Source organism: Felis catus, chromosome B3, assembly GCF_018350175.1.
Source record: "Felis catus isolate Fca126 chromosome B3, F.catus_Fca126_mat1.0, whole genome shotgun sequence".
In the NCBI taxonomy this organism is placed as follows: domain Eukaryota; kingdom Metazoa; phylum Chordata; class Mammalia; order Carnivora; family Felidae; genus Felis; species Felis catus.
This window is the reverse complement of record NC_058373.1, coordinates 100619947-100628351: the sequence shown is the minus strand read 5'-3', so window position 1 is coordinate 100628351 and position 8405 is coordinate 100619947.

Genomic DNA, 8405 nt, shown 5'->3' with positions numbered 1-8405 from the left:
CTCTCTGTCCCAAAAATAAAATAAAAACGTTGAAAAAAAATTTAAAAATAAAATAAAAAAAAAAGCACAAAAATGCAAAAACCATGGCATTAAATAGACCACTTGTCTTTAGTATGAGAGATGTCCAACCTCAGCTGGAGATGTGCATGTCCAGCAATTCAAATTTTTGCCACTGGGCACGTTTCCATGAATAATCAAATGTACAAAAAACCACTGCATTGTACAACTTTATTTAAAAATGAACTTTGTGGTATATGAATTTTTGAATAATATTTCAATAAACCTGTTATTGAAAAAAAAACTCTAAAAAAGAAAAATATCAAGTATCAGTTCTGTATGCAACATATAAAACTTATGTGGTTTTTTTTTTAAGTGTTTATTTTTGAGAGGGAGAGAAACAGAGTGTGAGCAGGGGAGGGGCAGAGAGAGAGAGAGAGAGGGAGACACAGAATCTGAAGCAGGCTCCAGGCTCTGAGCTGTCAGCAGAGTCTGACACAGGGCTTGAACTCACAAACCACAAGATCATAACCTGAGCCTAAGTTGGACACACCCAGGCACCCCTAAAACTTAAGTTGTATATACCACTAACTGTGGCTTCCTTTCTCTCCTGTGTCCCCTGTGAAATAGAAAAATATCATTCTGTTATATGAGAGATTAATGAGACCTATGGGCAAAAAGAAGCAGATGAAGAGGAAACCCAGAAAGAGGGCTCTTTCTGGTCTCTTTACAGTGCTCCTGGCCCCAGTTTCCATTCTCCTGAGGCCTGCTTGTCCAACTCTTTCTTCAATCCCACTGTAATTAGTGCCCCCTTCCTGCTGAAATTGGCTCCAGTAGGCTTCTGTTCTGGCAACCAAAACCATTCTAATTAATACAATAGATTTTTAGAGAATTTTCTTGAATCTTTCAATGAAGTGACAAATGAGCATAATTAGGTCCTCAACCAGAACTTGAATAGATATTAAGATGACTAGAAAACATCAGACTGAATTCCTTAAAGTCAAATTATGATCTTGGTCTTTGCTTTATCCAGAATTTAAGCCTTCTATCCATTCCATGTAGGGAAAATGTTGAAATGTAAGTGCTGAGTAGCATAAATTATTCCTGGCACTGTAGACAGTGCATTAGATTCCCTAGAATAAGCACTCCTTCACAAATGGTAACAACTTGATTTCTGGTCCTGATTCTATCACTAAGTAGCTATGAGATCTCTGTAAAATAAGATCAGAAAAAAAAAATTAGTTCCTAAGGCCTCTTGCATCTCTAATATTTTTTGTTATGTAAATGAAACATATTTCTTAAAATCGTTCATACACTATTATCTTACTAACCCCTTCCTTCATGGCCATCACAGAAGACAAATGTCAACTCAGGCTGACTCAGCCCAGTGCATCCAGATCAATTTATAGTGTTGACTAAGCACTATCCCAGGTCTCAGCTGAATTAGCAAATCCCTACTAAGATTACAATGGATAATTAAAGTGTTATTTTAGTAGAGAAACCTTTGAAGTACTTTTATATTAGTAGGACAGAACAAGAGAGTAAGCTTCATTTCCCCTTTCTCCCCACCAAACATTCATTTTCTCCACTGTCCAAGAGCCCAAGGCCCAAGGGAGCTTTTCCCAGGTGATCTGAACCACTGGTACACAGCAGCTGGGGAGGGTCAGAGTGGAACAGTATTCTCAAATTTTTAGTCTGCAGCAGAATCACATGGGGGGCTTATTAAAGAATAGTGTGCTGGGCTCCACCCCGGAATTTTTGATTCATTAGATCTTGGGAGGGTCAGAAATTTTACATTTCTAGCCAGTTCCCAAGCAACATGAACTATTAGAATTTGGTTCAGAACCAAAACTTAAGAACCATAGAAAATCTCAGAGAGTCAGTCCTTAGAGCCAGGTTATATTGCCTCTGAGAGGCTGTCAAATTGGGATGTTATTGTATCAAAGATTGCAAGTGAAGAGAGCCTCCATAAATGTTTGCATTGTTATCTTCCCCTTTCCTATTTTTAGCTTTCCTAGAGAGGTAAGGAGCTCCTCCTAAGAGCTTTCTAGAGTATTAGATGTATCTCCTTTCAAAGTCCCATCACATGACATACCAATTGAAAGAAACCTGTTTCCTCTTAAAGCATCTGATTGCTGTGTAACCTGAGAATAGTTCTTTCATGAAACAGGTGCATTCAAGCCTTACATTAATGTTTTATGCTCCATTGTTAATCAAGTAGTTACTCCTCTCCCTTTAGGTTAATCTTAGAGATGCAGTGTTCTGATATTCTTTATGAATGTTTACTGTGCACAAGGTACCAGATCAGGGACAATGGGAGATACAGATACCTAAACATATTGGCCACAATCCATTTACCTTGCACGGCAGAATTAAGGGTACAAAGTAGAAGTTGGCACATGGCATTAGGAGGGCATGGGCAAAATTCTATCAGAGTCTATAAAAGGATCGCCTTTTGAGGAGGAAAAATCATGGATAGCTTCACAGCATGGCTTTTTTTTCCTTAAGATTTTGAGCTTCTGTAAATTTGACCTTTTGTCACTTGGTGTTTAATGCTTTTTATGGTACTAGAAATGATTAACCTCTCTAATATTAGTGGTATAACATTTTCACTCTAAGAAATAAAGACAAAGGGGTGCCTGGGTGGCTCAGTCAGTTGAGTGTCTGACTCTTGATTTTGGCTCAGGTCATGATCTCCTGGTTCATGGGTTCAAGACCCATGCTGGGCTCTGCACTGACAGCACAGAGCATGCTTGTCAGTATCTCCACCACTCATTCTCTCTAAATAAATAAATAAACAACAAACAAACAAACTTGAAAGAAACAAAGAAAAAGAGAGATAGCTGCGTGGGACAAAAATTAAAAGACTATTTACCAAATGGCAATCTGGAAGTGATATAAAGACGACCAGTTACCCACAGCAGTTCAGTGGAACTCCCTTCTTTAACCTTGTCTCTTCTCCTCCTTCCATCACACACACACACACACACACACACACACACACACACACACACACACCCAACTCCACCCCCATACTGTCCTTTTCAGTTTATCCATGAGCTAAGCTAGCAGAGCAATTTGCAATTTTAGAAAAAGCAGAAAAGAAGAGCACAAAAACAGGTTGTTAACCTTGTAATTTGGAGCTGTTGGAACGAACATATTTGCAGTTCCACTGGGACTTGCATTCATATTTAGCATTAGAATAAATAGCACCATGCATACCAATCTCTCAAGTATTTCAAAACAAATATAAGTGAGAATTGTGTGTGAAATCCAAACTGTGGCACAACTTTCCACTCAATATATATTTAGCTCGGTTAGATATGTTTCTCATCACACTTAAAATTTGAGATTGAATACCTTATATGCTTAGTGGCAGGTGGGAAGAAAAGTTACCTATACCCAAATTATTACATTATAAAGAAAAATTTAAATATGTTGTCAGTATACAATAGTAGGATTTTGTTTTATTTAACTAACTCTAGGTATTTTTCATTCAAAAGTCAGAGTAGAACAAAAAGGTTGTATCATGATGAATATCATTCTGTTTTTGAAACCAAGTGAATGATTTTTCAGTTTCCTGTTAATTCCACATCCTGGGAGACCATACCAAGTTACCCCTATCTTTTATTTAAATGATTGTTTGAGGCATTTATAATCATACCTGCTAACTGCTGCTAATGGTTAAACATTCTGGTCCATCCAGAGCTAAGTAAGCTTCCCTCTTATACAACATCTAAGAAAAAAAATGTTTTAATTATTTATAGAGCAAAGGCTATGTCAGTGGAATTGAGGTTATGGTAATGTTAGCAAAAATATGAAAATCTATGTGATATAGAAAACACAAAATTAAGTTTTGTCACTAGCTGTAAGACTTTGAATAGCTCACTTCAAATCTCTGGGTCTTGGTTTCTGCATCTATAAAATAGAATGATTAGACTTGATGAGTGGTTCTGAACCAGAATAGGCAGCAGAATCATCTGGAGGGCTTCTTTTCTTATTTTTTTCCTTTTTTGAGAGAGAGAGCACAGGTGGGAGAGGGGCACAGGGAGAAGAATAGAGAATCTCAAGCAGCCTCTATGCTGCCAGCGGAGAGCCCTACGCAGGGCTCAATCTCATGACTGTGAGATCAGGACCTGAGCTGAAATCAGGAGTCCAGGGCTCAACCGACTGAGCCACTCAGGCACCTCCCCCTGACCCTGGAGAGTTTCTTAAAAGTATGTGTCAAATCCCCCATTTCTCTATTCCCATCAGAAACCCCATCAGAAACCAGGCAAGCATGTTTCTGAAAAAGCTCTCTAGGTCATTCTTGATGTCTTCTGGATCTTCCCAACCCTTCTCCCTACCCTTCAGGTCTAGGATTCTCTAAGGCTATGAGATACATCTTTTTTCTTGGTTTATCTCAAAATGGAGCCAAATAAGAGAAGAAATTAAAGCACTTTGATGAAAACTTGGATTTTTTTTCAAGTTTTTATTTAAATTCTAGTTAACATATGGTAAAGTTGGTTTCAGGTGTAGAATTTAGTGATTCATCACTTACATATAACACCCAGTGCTCATCACAACAAATGCCTTCCTTAATGCCCATGATCCATTTAGCCCATCCACCGCCCACCTCCCTCCATCAACCCTCAGTTTGTTCTCTGCAGTTAAGTCTCTTATAGTTTGCTTCCCTCTTTCTCTCTCTCACCCTTTATTTTTCTTTCCCATATGTTCTTTTTAAAAGATGCCTTCCTGTCTTATTCGGGTTGAAATCTTAGAATTTCAAGCTCCCCAGGGGCCATCATAAACATAGGCTTTAAAAATAAAGATGTGGTTCTATACTCTTTTAAAACTTTCAGAATTTAATTGGCCTCAACATTTGGCTTGTTTTCATATTGTAATGTCTTTTTCTTTATAAACTTTGTTCAGAAAAAAAAATGTGTCCTTTCCAATTTAGATAGACTTATTCAGTGATAGTAAAAAAAAAAATTGTTAAATACCCTTTTGTACTTGATACAATGCTAGAAGATACATAGAACAAATTTTAAAATTTTTTGAAATATTTCCAAAATCAGTAGCATAAACTGAAAATATTTCCAAAATCAGTAGCATAAATAGTAAAACTTGAAGTTCTATGGTTTCACAATTCAAGGTGTAGAATTCTCTGTTGACCTATCATGGATTCCTTATGTTCCAAAGAATTTGAATATTTATAATCTATTGTTATCCTCAGATCAGCCTTTTGAAATACATTCAGAAGGCATTTTCATTGTGATTTAGTCTGACAAATAAACTAAAAAACAGACTAGATCCCTGGTCTTCTGTGAGCAACTCTGAGTTCAGGAAACGTGAGTGGTCTTTTGTGGCCCCCCTGCCTAGTACACTGACACAAGATAGGCACTCAATAACTGAACAAATGAATAAATGGGTGTGTTGCCTCCATTCTCAGCCCAGTTCTCCAAGGCAAGGATGGGGAGAGCAATCAAAGCAGCAGGGTCCTCACACTGAGCACCAAGAGACAGATCTTTCCTGGCTCAGGGTTCCTGATTTCTGGGGTTTCTGATGAAAAGGCCAGGTGAGACACTGTAGATACACAACCCCATGAGTATTTTTATTGACTTTGATTTCAAGGATTCTTTTAATTGCCTCCTGACCCCTGGGGCTGCCTCGGCCTTGCTTCCTTTTGTAGCAGCTGCAAACACCACAACTTTGGAATAGTTTCCAGCTGAAAACAGCTGTTCACCCTTAGTCATCTTTGTATGCACAGGGTCTAATGCAGTGCTTCGATTTAGGATCAGTAGGGGCCCAATAAATGTTTGTTAAATTCAATTGCAGAGGCTGTTGTGTCTCAAAAATACGGATGCTTGGTTCCTATGCTTGGAGATTCTGTTTTCATTGGTCTTGAGTGTGGCCTTGCATCAGAATATTTAAAAGTTTTTCAGGCCCAGCCGTGGCTGAGAACTGCTGAACAGATTTCACACACACTGCTCATTATAAGAGGCAGATGAGTAATTCATCAAAAGCATCAAGGTGTTAAAGAGAGATTAGCACATGATAGGAATTTTCTTTCTGATGTAGTCAGAAATGGGGAATGCTACAGAGAAAATAGGGAATGATTGTCACTCCCTTTATTTACACATTTCAAAGGCATCAGATTACTCCTGAGACAAGATCCAAAAGCCTTCTCATGGACTGCAAAGCCTCTACTGTAGCCCCAATCTGGCTTTCCAGTGTCATCTGGTGCTATCTTCTCCCTTACCTCATTTGCAGCAAATTTGTTTCAGTGCCATGGGCCTCCATGCCCCTTCTCACTTTAGACCCTCCCAGCTTTAGTACCCTCCTCCTGGAATACTGCCCACTCCTCATCCTTACTCCCATCATCCTACCCATCCACCTATCCATTTGTCTTATTAACTCCTATGCACTGTGGAGGCTCACAATTGACTCTCACTTTCTTAGGGAAGAATGTTTTCCTTGACCCTTCAGGCTAGAGGTTATATGTCCAGGCTAGAGGTTACGTGCACCTGCCATGACAGTCATCGCAGCTGTCATCTGTTATTTGTTAATTGTTCAATGTCTGTCTTCCTAGGTAGCCCATAGGGAAGAGCAGAGGGCATCCTGGAGACAGACTGGCTCTGGAAGATAAGCCCCAAAGACACAGAGCCAAGCCATTCACCAACTATGTAAGTTATTCCATCTTGTCGGAGGAGGAGTGAGGAGATAGAAGATAAAAGGCATCCTGGTGTGTCTATTCTTCCTGGGAAGCAAATGGATGGTCCATCCCTGTCCATGAAGAGTAGGAAATAAGTACTGTCTCACTCACAATATAGTTTCAATACCAGTAGAATGGAGTTTTTCCTTTTTTTTTTTTTAATGTTTATTTTATTTATTTTGAGAGAGAGAGAGAGAGAGAGAGAGAGAATCCCAAGCAGGCTCCACACCATCCGTGCAGAGCCCAACATGGGGTTCAATCTCATGAACAAGGCAATCATGACCTGGGCTGAAATCAAGAGCCAGATGCTTGACCAATTGCGCCACATAGGCTCCCCTAGAATGGTGTTTTTCAAAAGGTACTTAACAAATGCATTTTGAACAAAATCAATTCATAGTGCACTGCAGGCGGTATGTCTGACGATCGTATGCAAGTAAAAAGACGTTTGGTGAATGGCTCCTTTGACTTTTCTTCTAAACCAGTTGGTGTCTCTTTGTGTCTATATGTATGACAATATTTGAAGATAACATCAAAAGTCTGACTTTGAGGACCCTCATGAAGCTGAGGCCCACACCTACTGCAGCCTCCCACGGTCACAAACTACCTCTGGCTCCTTCTTCAAGAGACACTTCAGACACACGAGACACTTCAAGAGACACTTTCAGACTGGTGCAGGTCTGTGACCTGCTGAGGTCAAATTTAGGAAAGCAAGTTATGTAACCTTTTTTTTAGTGACAGTAACTGTAAAGTGTTATTAACACTTATCACATAGTTTTTAAAACCACAGACTCCGGAAAGAAATGCATAAACACTCTGCCATTACTGTGTTTCTTTAGACACATTACCTCTTTGTGCCCCAATGTCTTTATCTGTAGAATGGGAATAATAACAATATTCATCTCACAAGGTTGTGTAAGACAATACATTCAAATGTCTTAGTACCTTTTATGTAAGTGTTAAACACTACCATATACTTTAAAAGACCATTCTTTATTCTGAAATTATATCCACTCTTTTATTTTGGTATTCAAATGTCTTTCTTCATGAAATTATAGCATTAGTTTATAGGAAATTCCTTTTTTTTTTAATTTCCTTCACAAAATTTGCAAAAAAAAGTTGGCAATCTTGTATTAATGAGTCCCTCCCATTTTTTGCTTTAAAATTTAACTGATTTATTAAAAACAAGTATCTAGAAACCACTAAACTATAGTATACTGCCTCCCACTTCCATTTTTGGAAGACCTTACAGGTAAGGAAATGATGATATGTATTTTGTAATCAAATAACTTTTAGAATATTACCAACTCTCCTGCCCTTTTATCCATACAATTTGCTTTTGTTGCAAATTAACATCTAAGATTCCATTAGGATATTTGCACAGGGGTCTAAAGGGCTCTGGGAAATGATCTGTGTGTTAAATGGTCTTTAGCTGTGGGCAATTATTCTGCCTATCTACCTTGTCTTGGCATTGTGCAGCAGTGAATTCATGATAAATAATGCCCAATGATAATGTCCTCTGTGATGGTGATTCAAATAGCCTTTGTCACTTGACTTGAGGCAGTAGAGGCATTGAATGAACAAACTGTTCATACGTGAGTGACTGAAAGACAGCAGATGACACTAATTAAAATCAAACCACATTTCCTTTTTCTTCCTAGTTCAAGATTTTATTGACCATTCTCCCATGGCATTTCTAAGATTTACCTTTTTTTAT